This window comes from Taeniopygia guttata, chromosome 4 (genome assembly GCF_048771995.1).
Source record: "Taeniopygia guttata chromosome 4, bTaeGut7.mat, whole genome shotgun sequence".
Lineage (NCBI taxonomy): Eukaryota > Metazoa > Chordata > Aves > Passeriformes > Estrildidae > Taeniopygia > Taeniopygia guttata.
In genome coordinates, this window is record NC_133028.1 from 18,887,354 (window position 1) to 18,908,549 (window position 21,196).

Sequence of the window (21,196 nt, forward strand, 5' to 3'; positions counted from 1 at the left end):
GTTTTAGAGGAAATGAGGCTTGGTCTATACTTGTTTACATAACCATGTTCCAAACTATGATGAAACAAGTCTGGGTTCAAACCCAGAGAGGTGGTTCTACCTCTGGCTCCAGTACCTCCATCTCTAAAGGACTCTCTTTGTATGAGCTGCCTGACACCTGGAAAGGTTCAGACTGGAGAGGAAATAAATGTTTAAGATTGCTCATGCAATCCATTATTGTCCCTAGTGGGATCTGCTTGTTGTGTATCAGGTCTAGGAACTGTGTCATGTACAGGAGGGAGGAGCCCATCCCAACAGTGTTTTCCCTGCATTATGTACATGAAGACAAAGCATTGAATATGAGCTTGCTATGCTTCAAGCAAATTCACTTCTTCTGTACAAAGCATGTCAGACTAGTCAGATTTAACCTTTTATTGACATTCACCCTAGGATTCTCTCTTTTCATTATACTGCTGTATGTGCAACTAACTGGATTAGTTGTGTCTTTCTGACAAGAATAGATTATTCTACTTCTGTATGTGCACAATTGGCATAAATCAGCACAGGAACAATGGATCTATGATTGCTAAGATGCAGAGACACTGGTTCACCCTGACTCCTGGCAACCTGCTAAAATATATATTCTTCACCAGTCAGTACACCACTTCTAATACAGAGAAAGGCAGGCTGAATTCCCGTAAAAGGAATAAGAGAAGACAGTTCTGTAAAAAATACTGTACATCCTAAAATGGCAAAAAGTCCTCCTGGCATTTTTGTTTTTATGATAGTCCTGGCTGGAACAGGCATAGAGTATAATCCAAGTGTTTGTCACTGATCCCAGAGGACAGAGGTAGGCTTATATAGCAGAGCAAGATACACACGTTAACTTTTTATTTTAAATTTTTGAGAGTTATTATATATTCAGGTTTCTGTCAGGAGTAGAGAAATTGAGTCACTATTTTGTTAACCTCTACTATAATAGTTATATATTTGAACATTAATACAACAATTATTATTGTGAGAGGCTGCTTATTTCTTTAATCAGATCTACTGTATCTGGTATAATGTTGTACTACATGAAAAGTTCAAAATATTTGGTATCTCCAAAGACAGTGTTACAGTTATACATAAACACGTCTGGGGAGAATGTCAAATCTGGGCTGGCCTTTCAATCTTGCCTACATTTTTGTATTGAACTGTCTGATTATTTTTCATTATTTGGAACTACAGAAAATAGGAAAACTTAATCTTTTCTGTAATCAAAGCTTTTAAACTAAAAAAAAAGGGAAAAGTACTAAAAGTAGTGGAATTTGTTAATATAGAAAGCTTTTAAAACTGATTATATGTCTATTGTTGAAAAAAGATTCAAAATTAAAAAGTCAACAATATGTGCTTTTTTTCCTAAATGCTGGAGCTCTCAATAGGTGTCAGTCTGATTTCATTAATTTCTATAATATAGAGGTAAAGCAATGTGAAGAATCAAAGTTTATTCCAAATAGCACTGTGTAGAATTCTACAAGATTAGAAAGTAAAATTATGTTGTACTAGAGAAACATGTCTTTTCAGAATATATAATTGCAGATATATTCAATTTGTTCTCTAAAACAGAGCTGGATATAGAGCCTCAAATCACATTATGACCTGAAGCTACATTGAAAGTAAAGAAATTATCCATCCACTTCAGCAATAAAAAATTTCTGTATTCAGTGCACCTGCACTTCCCTTTCTCCTTTTTAGGCATTTGAACCATGAATGGACAACAAGTAGTATTATCATATGTACTAGGAGAATAATTAGTAATGCACCTTCCCACTAATTCAAATTACTAGTTTTTAGTTTCTTTGTATGGCATTTTAAGGAAGATTAAGTGAGTATTTGGTCTTTGGCAACATGCGAACTTTGTTGTTCAGTTCACTCTATGGTCATAAATAATTGAGATTCTATACCAGTTAGCTTAAACCTAAATACAGAGTAAATAATATATGCATGTGATCTATAAACAGAAAAAAAAAAAAGTTTGCCATTCATTGAGCAAAAGCTTTTTTTCAGGAGCAGGATTTGTAGTATGTGTGTGCTGCCATCCATCCCAGTTTACTATGCGGTGCGGTGTGCTACAACTTCTTTGTGCCCTCAGGTTACTGTGTTCCAGTAATAGAAGAATTGTTCCTTAGGTGTGTTGTATTGATGTTTGCAAAATGTTTTGAGTTTCTCTGAGATGGAAGCTGCTATGCCAGTATAAATCCAGACTATTAATGGACAATTAGACTTCAGACCTGGATTTACCAGAAGAATTTAAGACTGAATCCTGCTTGATGAAGTCTCCATTAATCTTGTGCTAACAGAGATACATATGCCCTCCAGTGTCTTGATTCATTAACATGATTTCCATAATGACATACCTGGAATGAAAAAGTTCACCTTTCTACTCAGTAAATGAGTTGGAACAAATGTAGAGAACATTGACCTTACAGAGAGGCTTCTGGGTGATTAAATTGTTGAAACCATGTCAGTAAGTGCATTAGCCACTATAGAAACTTCCCTGTGGTGCTAATGAAGGAGAGAGGATAAAGATCTCTGTAAACCAATTGTCCATGTGTTTCCATCTGGCTAAGACAGAAAGAAAAAATTAAAAGGAGTTTATCTAATCACAAGTCCTCACTCCCCATCCCCCACTCTCCCGCCCACTCTGCTACTGTTGAACAAAACTAAAAAACAGTGCTGAGATTGTGAATCAAAAGGTTTTTCAGTCTCACACAAACACTCAGATACGCTTAATTCATCTTCTGCATTGATTTTTCAGAGATCCGATCAGTGGAAATTCCAAGGTGTTATGGTGAAGGGAACCATATAAAAGCTTGGCAGATAGATAGGACCAGTGGTTTTCAAGCCTTTGAAAAAACTTTACCTTTCAACACATCTGTGCCAAATATCTTCCTGTAGATTTAGTAAAAGATAGAGGACTTTCAGGGGGAGTTAAAGAACATAGAAAGCAGAACAGTTTTTCACTGGTGCTTTTAATACATTATCTTTTCTAAGCTTAGCTTCCTGTTTGCAGATCTACAGTTCTCTGCATAATTCAGTGCCCAGCAAGAAATTCTGCATGCCTGTGCACAGAATATTAAATTACACTCTAATACAAAAGGGAATCTGTCCCAGTGCACATGAAGACTGGGGTGTTTTCTATGCTGTGCTGCTCTTTCTCAGCTTATAAGGCTACAAAAATCATACAAAGACATGGCAATAGCAAATTCACAGGTTCAGTCTTTTAAAAGCTCACAATGGATATAACAAAATGTTCATGAAAGAGTTCTAACAGAGGTTTTCCAAAATCGATTTTTCTTATTCTCTCTGACCACATCTCAGTCAGAACGATACCCTTGTGACCTACAGAATGTCTGAGAGAATAAAAATGCAGCAGCAGCCGAGCAAAGAGCAGAACTTTCCAAGTCAGGAAAAAAAGGGAAAAAAGCAAGCGAAACAGGACAAAGCATCTGACTTAATCATATTCTACAATGTGACTTTGCTATGGCTGAAAAGTTTAAGTCTTCCTAATGCTAACATTTCTGCTACATAACTTGCACCCTGCCAAATAATTAATCTAGAAAATATATGCTTATATGAAACATACTTGCATGATGTAATTCATATGATCCCAGATTATTGGCTCCACCATGAAAAGCAGAATGAATGAGTCTTTTTTCTTTCCTTATAATTTGTATCTTTTGTCTCTCACCTTTTCCAGCTGAATTCTCTTTCATGTCATCCATGACATCCCTTACCAGCAAGAGACAGCAGGGCTATACCTAGACTGGAGCTATCTGTGTGCTCATCAGCCAGCAAGGGTGCACTTGCTGACTCGCTAGAAAGCTGCTGCCAAATGGAGTGTACACGGGCTGAAATCTGTTTGTCTTTCTCTCAGCAGGACAGCAATTTATGCCCTACCCTTCCCTCTAACTGCTGATTTTCACAATACTTGAAGGAACATAATTATCTTCAATCATATACAGCTGAATACAGACAGTAGGGTTCAAATATTATGAAGGACAGGAAAAGTACAGGCATATCTGGACAGTTAAATGTGATAGATCTCATTTGTTATATTTGTAGTATTCAATTTACGTCCTGTAAGGAAACCAGAAAAAAAACCAAAAAAACACCAACAACACAAAACCACCCTGTGACTATTGGCAGAGAATAATAGTTTCTAAAGCAACACTGGAAATGCAAATGATAGATTTCTACTGTGAAAAAAGTGTTTTTATCAATTAAAAAAAGAGAAAGATTTGTATTTATCTGCTTACTGCAGTTGTCCCAATTTGAAATTTTGCTTCTTGACTGTTGGCAGGGTGATTTCCTTTAATTTTTCAAGGCTGCTTTACAGAGGGGATGATTAAGTTGTAGATCTCGGATACAGGTGTTTCAGGAGCACAGTTAAAGACTTTCTGATTCCTACCCTGCACTGCTTCAAAATCACACAACTGGATGCTTTAGGATTAGCCTTTTTATTGGAATAGGAAAATGCTGAATTATTTTGTCCCAAATCAGTTACTGATCCAGTTTTACTGCAGAATTCCAAAGTGGTTAGTCCAGAACCATGCAGCCAGAATAAATTGTGTGCTATGGGGCGCTAGAAGAAAATTATGATTGTAACTGAGGACAACGAGATCTTAAATGTGCTTTCCTACTGAGCCCCTTGTACACAAAGATGCCTCTGCAAGAAATGTTAAGGTGGTATTAATTAAACCTAATAATTTTACCATTCTGCTCAGGTAATATAAAAGGAAAGTCATACATGTGTTTTGATTAATCCTGCTTCACTAGACTTTACAATGCTGGGTAACTCCTGAAGTCTTCGCTTATTCTTAACTGTTGTTCTCATGGTATCTGCTGTAATTCTTTAGTTATGTGATCATCAAAACCATGTTTTGCAGAAAAAACCCCATGGTGGTTAATAAACCTGATAAATAAAGCTCAAGTGGCCTGAAGGAAACTGAAATAAAAAGATAAAAGGTCAACATCTTTTGCATTTGGCCCTATAATCAAAATGTTCCATCAGGCAAGAAATTAATCATTATGGCCAAGCCAGCACAAATCAGTTAATTTAATATTTCTTTCACTTACCATTGACAAACAGTAATATTTAGGAGTGTGCATGTTAGAATGACCATTCCTAGCTATAGGCTGAGAATTATCTTTTGCATAAAATCTCCACATGATTTCTGGTTCAGAGGATACACAGATAGAGACCATGAAAATGCTGCTTCAAGCATAAGTGTCTGCTTTAGTAGTAAGCATCAGTGCAAATGAAAACTGCAAATAGACAGCTGGGAATAACAGCACAAAAATCACATGCTGTGTAGTTGTCCTCCACTTTGTGTCTCTGGTTGGTTCATGTCAGTTATGCTGTGCAACAGTCAAGAAATCACATACAAAGAGAAACAAAAAAGGCATTTTTGTCACCTAAATGATTTGTATTGCACAATTTCGCACAAGTGAGGTGAAGCAATTAATTGCATTCTCTCCCAGTGCCTGTAGACCTACAGCAAAATGTTTCATGTGAAATAGTCAAGATAGAATCAATACAGCTCATGCTTTCTATGTATGTGGCTGAAAATACGTTGTTTGTTTTAGTGGTACTTTTGGAAGGGGAAAACTTTATTCAGGAAAAACAGCTCTACCCACTGTGCTCAGAATACTGTCTGCCTTAATCAGGTACAGGGTTTTAGTAGGGAAGGAGAATCTGCTGAGAGCCTGATAGCATGGGAGCTGCCAAGTTCTAAGGTTCTAGGAGGCCTCTCTGCAGTTTTAGACAGGACCTTCTGTCTGTCTGCATTACATGAGGAATAATTCCTTCAAAATACTTAATATTGGAAAGATTTAAAAATATGTCTGTCTCTGCTCCAGGGCTGCTAGCTGTTATGCTGAGCCTTTTTAAGATTCACCCAATGAGAGTATGTAATTAAATGCCAGCAAACTTGCCTAAGGGCAGTAAAATCCAGCCGTTGTCTTTTCAGTTTTCAAGTGTGTTGTGTGATTAAAATGAACTATCCTTTCTTGTGTGGAGGGAGACTTGTGTGTTGATGAATTGCATGAAATCTAGTCATTTTGATCATCATTGTTAATAAATATTCATGTGTATAGCTAAAGTATCTATGGAAATGGAAAGGTGGAATAATAGAGGATCTCACTGAAAAGGTGGGACTTCCCAGTACAAAGGCAACTTCAGAACATTTCTTAAATGGACATTGTGATGTTGCTTGGTAAGAATGAATGTGTCTGTCTTCCAGAGAAAAGCCACAAAAGTAGAGAGAAAAGCATTTGAGAACACAGTGACAGCAAACATTGGAATGTTTTGTAAACAAACAGAATGACACCTATGAAATATTTGATTATTATCAGGTTCAATCCTTACCTGATGGCCCTTGGACTAACAGGTCAAAAAAGGTCTTTTGCATACTGCTTGAAATGCACTTTATTTCAGAAAGGATTCTATTCTTGATCTTTTTACATGTGAAAAGCAGGTCCTACACCCCCAAATTTCTTCCTGTGGAACACATTTCTGACAGCATTAGACTGTGAGTGGCTCAGAAGGGGAGAACTTGTGCTGTTTGTATTCTATGTCCAAAAGATCTGTGCTACAAGAAATTAAGTACTGAAGAGTTGCACAGCCAAGACATAAGAAACATCAGAACTGTGGTTGCCTGAGCAGCCTTAATTGCACTTAGCAATAAAATCACCAACTCATCTACTCTACAGCTAAGAATACACAAGGGAAAGTGAATTTTAATGAAAATATTGAACAATTTAATCTACAAGGAATCTTTAACTTGTAAAATTTGAGAAGTATTTTATAGAAGCATTGTTCTTGGGAAATTGCCTTAAAGAACTTGTCTCATTTGGCTTCACTGATCCTTATCTGTGTCTTAATTGTTTTGCTTTATGTTGCAACATCTTTTTATTGTACAGAAGTTTGTCATGTTTCTATTTAATAATTTCTGCTGATAGGATTCTTTCCACTGCAAAATGCTTCTTTTGTAAAATTTGACTGAAACTAAAGACGAAAGAGATTTTTTTTGAAAACTCAGACTTATTTGAAAGGGATGTCTGAAAACCATTAGCTGTTCAGCAAGTTGCTAAGCATTTGGTCCTGATCAATGTGTGATCACCTTTAACATGGTTAATATCTCAACAGTTGTCTTTTTAAACCCTATTTAAATAGTACAGCTTTAATTCCAGAACATGCAAACTTGGCAAAATAGGGCTGAATATGCCATCAGGCTGTTCTATTGATCTTGTTGCAATTAGCTTCTGAAGTAAACAGATACCATTTAAATGGACAAGAATATTCCTCTCAGAGCAAGGAGCAGAGAATGGGGAAAAGCTTGTTCTGCTTCATGTACTTCCCCTGTACTTCTGCCCAGCCTTTTAAGAGTCTTGTCCTGTCCCCAGTGACTGTAGACTGCCACGGTCTTCAAAATCTTCCAGAAAGAAGAGAAACAGCATGAAGTTTGGGCAGTGCACCAAATGAAAGTACTATCAGTGGAGCTAGTAAAATGATCTTTTCATTTGACTTTCCCTCTTGCAGCCTTGGGCAGAATGGAGGAGAGGGCGAATTGTGCCCAACATTGCTGCTGCCTAGAGAAGAAGCCACTAAGTTGAATTAGGAATTATTTTCTTAATGTACTGCCAATATTTCAACACTCTATGATTGTATGATTAATGATAGTACTTGGACATGTGGCAGTGATGCTGAAAATGGAAATTGGCTGCTGGATATTTGCACTGGAGTGTAGATCAATGGACTATGGTCAAAGGTACTCTGTTCAATGTGAAGAGATTTCTTCTGTGTCTTCCCAAAACAAAGACATCTTCCATTCCTTTCTCTGATGAAGTTTGTAGGCTCTTTTTTTTTTTTTTTGTTGTTGTTTTGTTTTGTTTTGTTTGTTTTGTTTCATATGGAGACTCAGTGTTTGTTAGTGGGAAAAAAAAAAAGATAACTAAAGGAAGACCAGAGAAGGTATTTAGTCATCCTGGAGATTATCAGTGGGTGCATAGGTCAGTGTGGTTTAGTGAATTTAAAAAGCATCCCCAACTGCTTAGGGCAAGGTCTTGTGACAATCAGTACTTGACAAAATAACTGCATGCCAAAGAAACAATACAGGTGCAGTTTATCCTGCTTTGAAGCAACAAAATGAATAACAAAATTGTCTCTTCAGCTTGAAGGTCCAGAGTTCCACCCCTATGTACTTCATAGAGCTATTTTTACCCCCTTACAAATAAATGGAAAAAGAAGAGTGTTTAAAGGAGAGTTTAATTTCTTCAGGCTTTATTGGGAATTAAATTAGCCTTTTACATGTTTGAAATTTTTATTGTGTCTTTTTGTCTCCACTATAATGGCCATATAAAGAGAGGATGTAATCTTCTACTGAGAGGTAAAAAACCCATGCCTCAACACCCCAAACCCTCTTAATATTCTGCACATTTACAGAAGTGACTGGAAAATTCTTTTTTGATTTTAGTGCATAATGTAAAAATGTTAGTAGTTTATTGTGAACTTTTCCACCTCAGTCATTGGTCACTGTGTGGACTTGAAGAGAATGAGGCACTTACAAGCATGGCAAGGTGCTCTTTTAGAAGTACTTGCTTCATAGACCTGAAAGCACAGCATCTCAAAAAAACTGCTCTAACCTGTGTTTAGGTTCTTTTAGGCAGTGAAGAATATAATTAAATTCCCTTTGAGACTTCTTTAGGAAGAATTGGCAGCCCATCTTGCTTTGGGAAGATATTTGGCTTGACAGTATATTGACTTTGTAGTCTTTCTTTCTCACTCACTTCCAGTGAGACACATTTGCCACTGAATTTTCAACATGATGACTATCCTTAAAGCACCAGAATGAGGTTCCCGAAAAGATGTTTTCATTTTGCAATAAAGTCATATTGTTTTTTTGTTAAACATTTCAGTGAACATAAGCCAATTAACCCTTTTCTCTAAAGGAAATAGGTCCACAGAATTAATTTGTTAAAGAGAAATACCAAAATATTTATTGTTTAACTTGAAAATATGCTAACACAATATACTGCTGTATCTTGATAACATACAAGGCAATAATCTGAATTGGTCAAAAAAATGTGTGCAAAATTGCATTTATCATGCTGAAAACCTTCCTGGATAAAATACGTGGTGCCTTAGAGTCATTGAAGCAAATATTATTTAAATTAGCTTAAATTCCAGAACTCTGCCTTTTAGAATCAGGTTTAGTTAGCTTAAATGTGCTCCATCTAAAAGACAGACCTATAAATGTGCAAAGGTGCTTTTTTTTCCCTGCATAGTATCACTTTTAAAAATTAAGATTAAAGATAGATACCTAAAATTTCTGCTTAACTCTAGTCTTGCAGGTATTTAAATATTCACTAGGAAATCTTTCTGAACTGCAATATGTCTGCCTATGGCTTTATTTAGAAGTGCTGAGCGGAAGAAAGAGAATCTTGCCTTGTGTACCAATTATTCACATTAGAATTGCAGAATGTCTTAGTTTGGAAAGGACTCACGAGGATCATTGATCCAACTGCCTACTTCTCTCAGGTCTACCTAAGACTGAGCCATATGGCTGAGAGTGCATCTGGGCACTCGGAGCCAAGGCTTGCCTTTCCTGGGTGAGCTGTACGACCCCACAGCTAGAGCGCTTCTGAGCAGGATGCAACAGCTTGCACAATACAGGCACAAAGAACATCCCTATGTCCTGCTCACCCGCTGCCACACAAAGCCTGATAGCTGTGGAGCTCTCCTGGGAATGTATGGTTAATATCTCAGGAGGGGCATTTACAGCCTGCCTCCCAGCTGATGAAATGTTGCCACACATGCCACATGTGTGAATCTTCTATGTCTACTGGGTCTAGTAGTCTGTACATGCAAACAAGACCCATATACTACTTGATTAATTCTGCTGAATGAGATCTTTTTTCCTTCTGTTTCTCTATTGCTATTTGAAAAGTGTTCCAGAAACTATCTCATATGACAGGTAAGTACTTTCAATAATACTTGTTCTGAGTGTATTCCTTGGCCATTACTTTTTGTCTTTTTGCGACTTTGCCTGTTAGTTTGTACAGCCCTTCTGTCTCTGATATTTAACTTTGGGATGTGTTTACATAGAGCAAACATATCTCCTCTTGGCTTCTCTTCTAAAGAGTCAGGAAGCCAAGTGTTCCTTTAGTCTTCCCTGTAAAACAGACTGTCCAAACTTATGATCATACTGGTTGCTTCGCCATCTACTTGCTCCAGTTAGAGTGTGATTGCTCTTGAACATGAATGGCCAGAATTGTGAAGGAGTAGTTAAAAGAAAATTTTGCAATTATTTCATGTAAAAGTCATGAATACTTGCCAAAAATATTTCACATGGTGCCTTTCTAAAATGGCTTTACCTTTCCAAAATGGCTTTGCCTTTCCATGTGGGCACATTGTAAAACTGATAATTAGTCATGTTAAATTTGTCTCCTCTCTTTCATTTGCATTTCAGAGATTTTCATTCATAGCATAAATTCATGTCATGCAAGTAATGTAAATTCCTATATGTATAACCTTGCATTTTTTCATTATTTAATTTCACCATGATTTATTTCGTAGCACTCTCAGGAGGTGCCACTGAGATTCTTTTTCGGGGATCTACCTCAACCAAATTTCAGAAGTACAATTTCAAATAAGAAAAGTTGAAGCCTTCTTTAAATTATGCTGGATCTGATTTGTCATTGTGTAATTCTTGTTCTGAGTTTTTATGAATTAGTCCAATTGAATTAGGGAAACAGAGATTTCAATGAGTGTATGAAGTAGACTGAAATAATGAGATTTTGTATTTTTCCAGAATTAATTCTGAGAGAGCGTTGTTTTAAGTTTAGATATGGTACCTAAAAGATAATTTTTGTTGTTATGGTGTAGACTTAGGAAAAAATAAAATGTGTTTTGATAACTATTTGTAACTTTATCAAAAATACTTAATCAGTTTCAAGTAATTTAATGAAGGTCAGAAGACTGAATAGAATATTCTGCATTAAATGCAATATAGAGCATAGAGAGGATGTGACATTATGAAATTTCTCCATTTGCAATCATTTTGAGAAAGATGATCTGGGTAGGAGGCTGTTTGAGGAAATGACTGACCTTGGTGCTTATCAAAGAACATGCTATTGGTTAATCACACAACAGTGTTAAAAACAAATTGCAATTAGAGTTCTCTGAAAGAATACCACATTATTTCAACAAGGTAACAATGGTCTAAAGACAGATTTGAAATCCTTTCCTGTGTTAGAATTTTAACACAGTCCTGAGGACTGCAAAATGTCAGGCCATTCTGAAATGCTTCTGAGGTCTCCAAAGCTGCCTAGAGTCCTAGGAACGCGCCAAGCAGGTTCAGATGGAATCTAAGGGGAGCAGCTCCTATTCTTCTCAGAAACCAAGACTTTTTTTTTTTTTTATGAGAAGTTTACCGATGCAGCAGTACAATGAGGTAACATAGGATGAATTAGTTGTCTGGTCTTGCAGTCTCAGACTGCAAGTTAATTTTCCTGCCAGCGTGTTTCTTCTGGCAGCCAGGAGGGACAGCCCTGTCCTGGGGTGCATCAGGCACAGCATCACCAGTTGGTCGAGGGAGGGGATTGTCCTGCTGTGCTCTGCACTGCAGTGGCCTCACCTCCAGTGCTGGGGGCAGTTTGGGGCACCACAATTGTAATTTTGTACAAGATTGTACAATTGTAATTTTGTACAAGATTCCCAAGCAGCAGAGAAGTTGCCTCGGGAAATAAGCTGCTGTTTGGGTAACATTCGAGGAGAGCTCCAACTCCAGGAGCACTGAATACCAGCACCTGCTGTGCAGCTGGCAGCAGGAAGCAATTAGGCCAGACTTTCAATAACTTCATGGTACGTAGAGCTAGGTAGAGGAACTAGAGCTTCACGAGTCAAGGAAATGCAGGTGTTTTCTGTGGGGAGGGTCACAACAGAGCTGGGAGGGTAAGAAAGGGGAGCAGAGACAGCATAAGAAAAATCACTGCAAAATGATCGCGCCAATATATGTAAATAAAATCAGTTGAAGAAGATGATTGTTTAGAGTAACTTTCTCAGAAATTTCCATGTCTAAATTTCTCATAAAAAAAGAGTAATATTATATAACCAATTAAAATATACTTTTAAATGCTTGAGTTAATAAAGTTTTATGTTTCTGTACCTTAATCTCTAAAAGGAATGAGTCTGTAAATATTAGAGTTCCACAATATTAGCAGGAACTGTCAAGGGCTTAAAGAAAAGTCTTCAGCAGTAAATATGATGTGAAAATAAAAATTCAAACTGATTACATAGCAGATACTTCTTACATAGCAGAACACATAGGTCAACACTTCCAACTTACTTATCATATCCTCTTTATGTATCTAAATATTGTCTCTCCAAAGAAGAGAAATATTGATTTCCTTGATAGCAGAGGTGAAAACCTAATCCCACCTACACTGGTGACATCATACCTCAGCTTCCAAGAAACAAAACTATATTATGTGTCCTCCTGATCAACATCAGAGATTGAACCCCTGAAAGACTTACACTTGATTAAATGGCTTTTATTCTATTCTTACAAGTGAAATCCAAGAACCTGCTGCATGATAGATGCTCTGATATAGACCTTTTTTTTCCTATTAGAAAAAAATGTTTAAAATATTATAAAGGAAATAACCTACTTTCAGAAGGAATTAAAAATACCTTTTATCTATTATAAGTGGCTGAATCTCTTTACCATTGTCTGTGTATAAATCCCTTGCATTACTTGGCACTGGAGCAGGTTTCCCAAAGAAGTTGTGGATGCCCCATCCCTGCAGGTGTTGGAGCCCGTGCTGGATGGAGTTCTGAGCTACCTGGTCCTGTGGAAGGTATCCCTTCCCATGATAAGGGGATTAGAGCTAGATGGTCTTTAGAGCTGTTTCAAACCCAAACTATTCTGTGATTCTATGATTACTGCTGTGTATAAATCCCTTGAATCTGCACAAAATAATTTTGAAAAGCTTGTAATTCCAACACCTAAGATTAAATGTCAACCTAAAATTTTAATAAAATTTTCAGGTTAGTCTTCTTTTTTCATATGCATCTATAAATTTAATGATACAGGGCTGATGACATGTCCTAGAGAATACTGCTGTCCTGTGTCAAAATGAATAGCCATCTAGACCAACACTGTGTCTCTAATGATGACAAGTATTGGATACACAGCAAAACATTTTCAAAAATCCAAGGAAGACAAAGTCTCTCCCAAGTTTTCTGTCCCACATTATGCCAAGCAAACAGAAATTTTTTTATAATCAATATTGGGTTAAAAGCACAGTGTTGATTAGCCATTGATGGTCCTGTCTCCTGTGACTTTTTCCTGTTCTTTCTGGAATTTGCTTTTAGCTCTCACAGGATTATGTGACAATGTGCCACAATATTGTAAATATAATATTTGTAATAATTACCTACAATTAATTGCTATGATGTATATATATATATAGTATATATAATTATTATATATTGTAAATTTTTATCATTAATATTTATAAACTGCTACTGTAATTTCCTATTCATTGTCTTTATGCTATTTATGTTTCAGTGACCAGAGTAACATATACTGCTGTAACTATTTATTTCTTACAAAACAGTTTTGCAAAACATCATCCATTATCCCTTTTCCAAGCTGGAAAATTGTCATTTGTTTATTATCTTCTTATTTGGAAGGGTTCCAAACCCCTGGCCACCCATGGCCTTTCCTACTTGTGCTTTCTGCTATGGTAAGGCCAACACTGTATATATTGTTTGAGGAGCGGCCACAGTTTGTTTTTACATGTTGGCATTGTTCTTGATCTTCTTCTCTCTTGATGTATATGCATGATTTTTTTGTTTGTTGGTTTATTTTCCCTTTTTTCCTTTGCCAAACTAAGGATTCTGTTTCTCATTTAGCTCTAATCTTAAAACCCTTAATTTTTTTTCTTAAAAAGAATTTCTTGGAAGGAATTTATGTTCCTTATGTCACTCAGAATGAACTATTTAATCCATTGTGTCACTACTATTCTATCCATTCTATCTCTATTAGTGATAGATGAGAAGTCAGCACCATAAAACTTGTCTCTGCCTGTCCTTAGTATCAGACACAGGAGTCAGGCTCAGAAAATGAACCAGACCCTATTTTCTCTAATATTCTTTCCCTGTTAACTATGATTTGGAAAATCAAGAAACAAATTGTGTTTGACTCAATATGTTTGGCACTCTGGGCCCATAAGCACATCAGGAAAAATAAAGATGTGTGTGATTTCTAGAAGGTTCAGTGAAACTGGTCTGGAAATATAAAATACTGGAATGAAAGTATTCAATTTCTTAATGAAACTTTGCATACCATCAAAGTATTTACTTTAAGGTATTCCTTTTTCAACTTCAAGCTCTAAGAAATTATCCAGAAATTGTCATGTTGATGTATGTTCTAAGTTTTGCTAAGAATGTGATATGTCCCTTCCTGAAGCATGTCAGTGAAGGTGTGAAACAATTCTGTGGGCTTTAAGGATGTATCCACAAAACTTTTCACATAACCAGTGTTCTGTTTTTAGATGACTTTGAAAAAGCTGTAAGTGTAGTTTTATTAATTCTACTTTTGTTTTTGGTTTTTGCATGGAATAAACACAAACTTTACTAATTTATTTTAAAATCAATATCATATAGAGAGCAAATTGCTTTTATGGCTTACTTTACGGTGTGATGGCTCAAGCAGTATTATTGCAGTAAATGCAGAAATGTTAGCACTGTTTAAATCAAAAGTGAGCAATATAAGTTGCTTATGGACAGCAAGCTCAGTGTTATAGGAAATAAAAACGCATTGATAAAGTACTCGTCGCCTAATAATTTTCTGCAGTTTGTTCAAAATTAGATTTAGAGGTGTCGGCTAGTAGATGGGCAATGCTTTCTTAATCTGCATGATTTTAAATTTTACACAAAAGCTGTTATTTATCAATACAGCTAGAAACAGTGATATTGCCCACTGTTCAATAAAAATAATGATGCCCGTCTCCTTTAAGGTTATTCCTTGTACATGTTGTGGTTTGAAAAATTGTTTTTTATTGTTTTGAGTCAGTGATCACAGAGTGCTTTCTAGGCTTACCAAGGGTAATGGCTAGGAGAGTGTCTCTCTGTAAAGGCAACATATTAATACCTAAATGTATTTACATAACAGTCCTCCAACAAGTAGAATTTTGGAATTCTAATCAATTGTGAATAAAGGGTACCCCATAGATTTAATGCTTCAGCAACATACAGAATTTAGTGGACACAGGTCATCGCTGATTCTTGCTGTGAGAGGAGTGGGAGGTAATAAAGAAAGGTGATATTTTTCTGGGTATTGTCTGCACCTCTCTTTATTCCATGCACTTACTCCCCATAAGTAAGTCGAGGAATTTGGATTCATCAGCCTCTCAAGGCATGCTGAGATATGACCAGAAAAAAGATAGGAAAGTCTTCATTATACAGTAGTATCCTTTGAGGATATATGCCTTAGGCTTTGATTATCAAGGAGAAAATTCCATGTTCTCCTAACGTCTTTCTTCTTCCTTTAATCTGCTCACCACAGCAAATCCTCCTGTCTGTCCAAAGCCCAGCTGTATCCAGTCTGGCACAGGGCTGAAGGCAGCAGTCTGCTGCAGTGACAATGTGTGCTGCAGAGCAGGGCAGTTTGTGTGTTAACACAGAGCACAGTTCTGTCTTTCACAGCACTCAGGTGAGGTGAGGATGGTGCTGCTCCTGTCCCGTTTGCTGCTGACAGAACCAGCAGGAGCAGATATGGCTCTCAGGGTTCAGAGCCCCTTTCCACCATTTGTCTTGGTTACATCTGCACTGCCCTGCATATGTTAAGCCCCTCTGCAGAATTCACCTGAACTACTCACAGTAGTCAGGCTTTTACAGGCTCTTGTTTATTGTGTTAAACATGGCTTGCAAAATGAAGTATGGAGCATTAATTAAAAAGATTTGGATTCATGAGGCATCATAATGGAGTTCAAGGTACAGCTATCACAGATGTCCAAAGTTATATTTAAAAAATAATGATTTTTTAAAAAAGATTCCTTTATGTCCATTTGTTTTAGCATGTCTAAATGAATAATGGAAATAATTACCTTCAAATACATTATCTTCATGCCTCACTGTACTTAAACAGATGCTTGATCTTAGCATAGGACTAGTTTTGTTCACTCTAAAGGGACTAAGTTCTTGCTTAGCTTTAAGCACATTTAAACATCTTTTTATGCAGGGGGTGATATTTCAAAAAAATATATCAGCTTCTTTGCATAAAATAAATGTTAAAATATCATATAATGTATAATTTATGCCAACCAATTAGCAAGTTAAAAATTCAGTATGAAAAAAGGTGTATCATTAGACCGTGCATTTCTTGCTGCAAGAAATTTTTTAAAAATGTGTTTAACTATCTGGAGGTGTAATTTTATATTCCTAAGCAAGATTTTGTCCAGAGGATTGTTATGGGCTTGAGAAACTTCGTTCTTTGCAGCTTGACTCAGAGAGTTCTTCAGTGGCATGAACAACTTGTAGTTAAATAAAATTGTGAGTGTGTATCAGAAAGTCAAGTTATTCCCCTAAGAAATAGTTTTTTATTCTTCATATGGATAAGGTAGAATTAACATTCTGTAAGACTTACATTTTGTGTATTGATATCTGGTAAAAAAATGATACAATCAATGGATGAAAAAGAAATGGACATCTCAGGAGTCATAGAAGGATGCCAAGATCAAGGAATAGGAAGAAGCCAGACAGTAAGAGAGCATATGTGTAGCAACATATGTCTTGTAATCTACCAGTGATAGCACTTGACTTGAAATTGGACATAGCTGAATTAGATCTTAAAGATCAGCTAGTTTTAATGTGCTGTCATTTTGCACAATTCATTAACTAACTGATATTGGCATTTTGGCAAGTAATTAGTACTGAATTTCAAATACAAGAGTTTAAGTATTAGGATTTCATTCTTATGGATATGATGGCATAGTTATGAAATGTTATCTCTGCTATTAATTCCTCTAAATCTGACATCAGAAAAAAATGTGTTTTATAGAAAATGTGGGCAGGGATGCACACTGCTTTGTATTTCTCACTCTTGTGTAATTCAGTTAAGAACTGAAAAAAAGAGTTTTCAGATAAGTCCCTGGTCTGGGGTGTGCCTTTTTGAAGAAAATCCTGCTGGAGTGTTGTAAGTTCCATTGTAATGAGCTGTTTCTGGTTGAAAAAAATGAAAAGAGGGAACCAATTTTTAGAGATGCTGAATAGATTGGTGGTGAACATGAATCGATAATTAAAGTACCTCCTATTTAGAATTCTAAGTAATATTTTTGACTGCCTGAGCAGGAATATGAGAGCATATTAAGTTTTGAGAAGTTAAGAAAGAAAAATAGTTAAAGAAAGAGTTGTGTCTTCAAGGTCCTAATCCAGCAAAATTTGTACATAAATAATAAGCACTAAACAATTCCTTTATCTTCATCCAGTGCAACCCTTCAGACTTTGAACAAAGCCACGATGTCAGTGAAATGTAAGCATGCATTCAGAATAAATATTTATGAAATAATTTCAAATATTCAGTAATGTTAATCCCAGATTATAAAACAGACTGACCATAAATATATATGACTTCTGTCACTCAATTCCTCCAAGCCCTCCACAAAGAGAAAAAAAAGAAAAAAAAGATAAAATTCACTTTTGTTATATTCTAATTTATAGCCTCTTTATAGCCTTGAACATCCCCTTTATTCACAGACCTTCTGAAACTTTATTCCCAGAGATGTTAGACTGGAAATACGGAAGCAACTTGTGGTATCAAAGAGATGTAGTCCTTCCTAAAATGGCAGCTCTTCAGTTTTCAGAGCAAGATATGGGAAGCACAGGCAAAGGGTCATCAAATGAAAACTTGCTGACCTGATGGCTGGCTCCTTATATCTCTTTTTAGGTTGAGGCTGAGGTTGCTTCACAGTCTTGACCAGATTCTGCATACTCAATTGTTTTGTATTAATCTATTCAGTAATCACAGATGTTGCTAGCTTTAACAAGAAATAAAGTTTGTGGGTCAAGTTTTTCTTTCCTGATGAAGCATAAAAATAATTATTAACTTTGAAAATAATTTTCTTTGTGGCATTTGTTTTAGTATTTAATGGAACTGTTGACTTTTAAACCTCAGCCAGCTCCTTCCTACATCTCCTAAATTCCTGTTGTTAGCTTAGGTACCTTTTGTTATTTCCTGCAACATATTTGCCGAAACAGCCTTATCTTGCTCTTGTATGATTATTTCAAAATCATCTAATGTGCCTTGAGTTAAGTCAATGAGAGATGTTCTTTCTGTGAAACAAGTCATCCATGAAATGAGGTCAGCAGTCCTTCTTCCTGAATCTCCCTTATATTCCTTCATAAATTTGTCATGTCATCATAACTCCCATTTAAATCAGAAAGAGAGGCAGAGGAGAAATGGAAGACAGATTATTCTATAAATTTTGAGTATTCTATTTGGTCCCTTTTTATGACATTGCACCTACAACACTCTTGTTATTGGAGAAGATTTAATGCTCCTTCAGAGTGCTTGGTTTGGTGGTTGACAGTCATCAGAGACTCTTTCTGGAGCTGCTCCAATAACATGTGCCTGCTCTTTATTATTGGTACGACATGGAGATTTTAAGCCCTGATTGGCTGAATATGACATGATTTGGGAGTAAAAACATGCATTCTTCCCTTTCAATGTCAGCGTTTCAAGTCTGGAATATCACAAGTTTAATTTCCCTTCCATCAAACATGGATAAAAGACCTAAGCTAAGGACAATAACCTGATGTTGAGAGGATGAATTTCTGGTATGTAGAATGACTGCCATAAACTTAGAGACTTTGCTAGGTCTGAGACAGACTGACTAGCCTATTAAAATCTCCAAGATTAAAAGTACATGTCCTCAGTCATAGTAAAAGTAAATAATGAAGTCCTTTGTGTTGTGATTTGATTTTTGGATTTGAAGATAACTTCTAAAAAGAACTCCACTTTACCTGGATTAGTACCTATGGTGTCAATCTTCTGAAAGAACTCTAAACTATAATTGAAGTTTCTATCTTCTGTCCTTTTCTACTTATTCCATAAGAGATGTTGAGAAAGATATATTTTCTTGTTTCAAAGTTCAGCTATTCTTTCCTTGATCAGATTGTTTTTCTCCTGCTTCATTCCCCTGCCCCTGACTCCGACTCGTAATAGGTGTTATTATATTTCAGTCTCCTAAGTTTATGTTTCATGCTGAGAGAAAATAATACTCTTGATTAAAAAGTAAACTACATGTAGTGTAATATTTAAAGTAGTAGATTTCAGTTATCTTTGATTATGCTTCCTCAAGCATATCTTTATCTACAAACTGTTTAAAATTCACAAAATGCGCAAAAAATTTTGTTTGACCGTTCTGCTATTCTTGTTACTCTATTGAATTGAGCCTGTCTCATGGTTTATGCGTATTCTGTTTTCTGGCTGGAAAAGGGAAAGCTATTCTCATCTTTTATGCTACATGCTAGTATAATGTAGATAATAAATCATGTAAAACTTCAAGCATTTCTTTCATGAAAGGCAAAAAAAGTTTTTCTGAAAAAAAAACCCCACACCAAAGCAAGAGCAGAGAGAAATAATTAAACTATTTTTTATTACTTGTACATGTTTCAAATCCAATTTATTTCAAAATCTGCATGTTGCTAAATAACAAGCAATGGTACTACATGCCACATTAAGGATTTAAGGAATTCATTAGAATGATTTAAACTTTTTTTGGGCAAAAGTCAAAAGAACTGGCAAAATATCAGAGCTGAGAATAACACCCAGGCTATTGCTGTGCCAGTTGCTGCACTTGCTACAACAGACCTAAATGGGTTATTCTTAAGCTTCTAACATGAAAGTATATTTAGCATTTTAAAAATACTTTTCTTTCATTTTGAGGCAGTTTTGTAAGAAGTGCTATGGAAATCTAAGGCACAGAAAAATCTTTTAAATCATCAATGCTTGAACATAAGCAATGAAAGCAGGGTTTAAATTGTCTCGCAGACAAATAATACTTCCTGTTGAGCTGACCCATTCCGTGACACTATTTAAGTGAATTTTTCTTGCTGTTTATGATCTCTTATTTGCTCTGTTACACTTCAAAGCTGTGTTCTATAATTTCAGACAGCTTCTGGAACTTTCATCTTCAGGACCTTGTATGCTTTACTTAATTAAGTGATGTACAGGCTTCAAGATATGGAGTTTGGACATAAAGGATTATGTTAAATGACATAGAGCTGATCTGATCTGAGGTTCCATATGATGTGGTTAGTCCTATTTTGATCTCAATTAAATGCAGCTAAACAATGATCTGCCCCTAAGTACCAAATGGAGATACCTTTTGTCTAATTCTCTCCACATATAGGGGATTATTTTTTAATTAAAGCAGAAATTTTACAGTAATCAATTTAAACTATTTGACTATTATCTATATTCTAAATAGATAAAAAATTTACTTTGAATAAACAATACATTCTATATGCATATGTTAAAATATATATGTAAAAGAATACTATCATCATGGAGAAAGAAAAAAAAAAGTAAAAATTTCTATTTTTCCACTTTCAAACCAAACCAGAAGCATGCTTGTTTGAAAAAAAAAAAAAAATCATAGTCATAATATATAGAGAAACAATAATCTACCTAAATATATTTCTAATCCATTTCACATATCAAGATCACATAGATAGTCTTTTCAAGAGCTGCTTTCACAAAAGGTGTATCTCCTATCTGCCTGAATATGTTGATAAGACACACAGCAAATACTAACAGTGATGGGAAAGAAAAGCTAAAATCTACCGTGGTCTGTATGCTCACTGAAACTTGTGTAGTCTCAATCTATGTGTCACTGTCACCACTGAAATATATATATTTCCTCTGATAATTGGTCCTAAAATGTTAAACGTGACTGTAACCTGTGTGTGTTAGAGACTATTGTGAACCTATTCAAAAGACGGTTTTCAGAATCTCCCTTAGTGGTTCAGAAGATCATTTTAAAGTAAGAGTGGTAATGCTACCTGAAAATAGAAATTTTTACCCAGTGTGATATTAATATCTGTTGGCACTAATTTATATAATGAATCTGGTTGAAAAGTAAGGAAAATGATGAATTACTAAAA

General features: G+C 35.8%; 1 long non-coding RNA gene across 1 annotated transcript in view; it reads right to left on the bottom strand.

The window, feature by feature from the left end:
* LOC140683916 (uncharacterized) overlaps positions 1 to 9,965 on the bottom strand; it is a 31,231-nt gene extending 21,266 nt beyond the window's left edge. The window contains exon 1 of the long non-coding RNA XR_012055547.1: positions 3,713 to 9,965. This is a non-coding gene — a long non-coding RNA (uncharacterized lncRNA). The remainder of the gene's footprint in view (positions 1 to 3,712) is intronic.
* Positions 9,966 to 21,196: the final 11,231 nt, after the last annotated feature.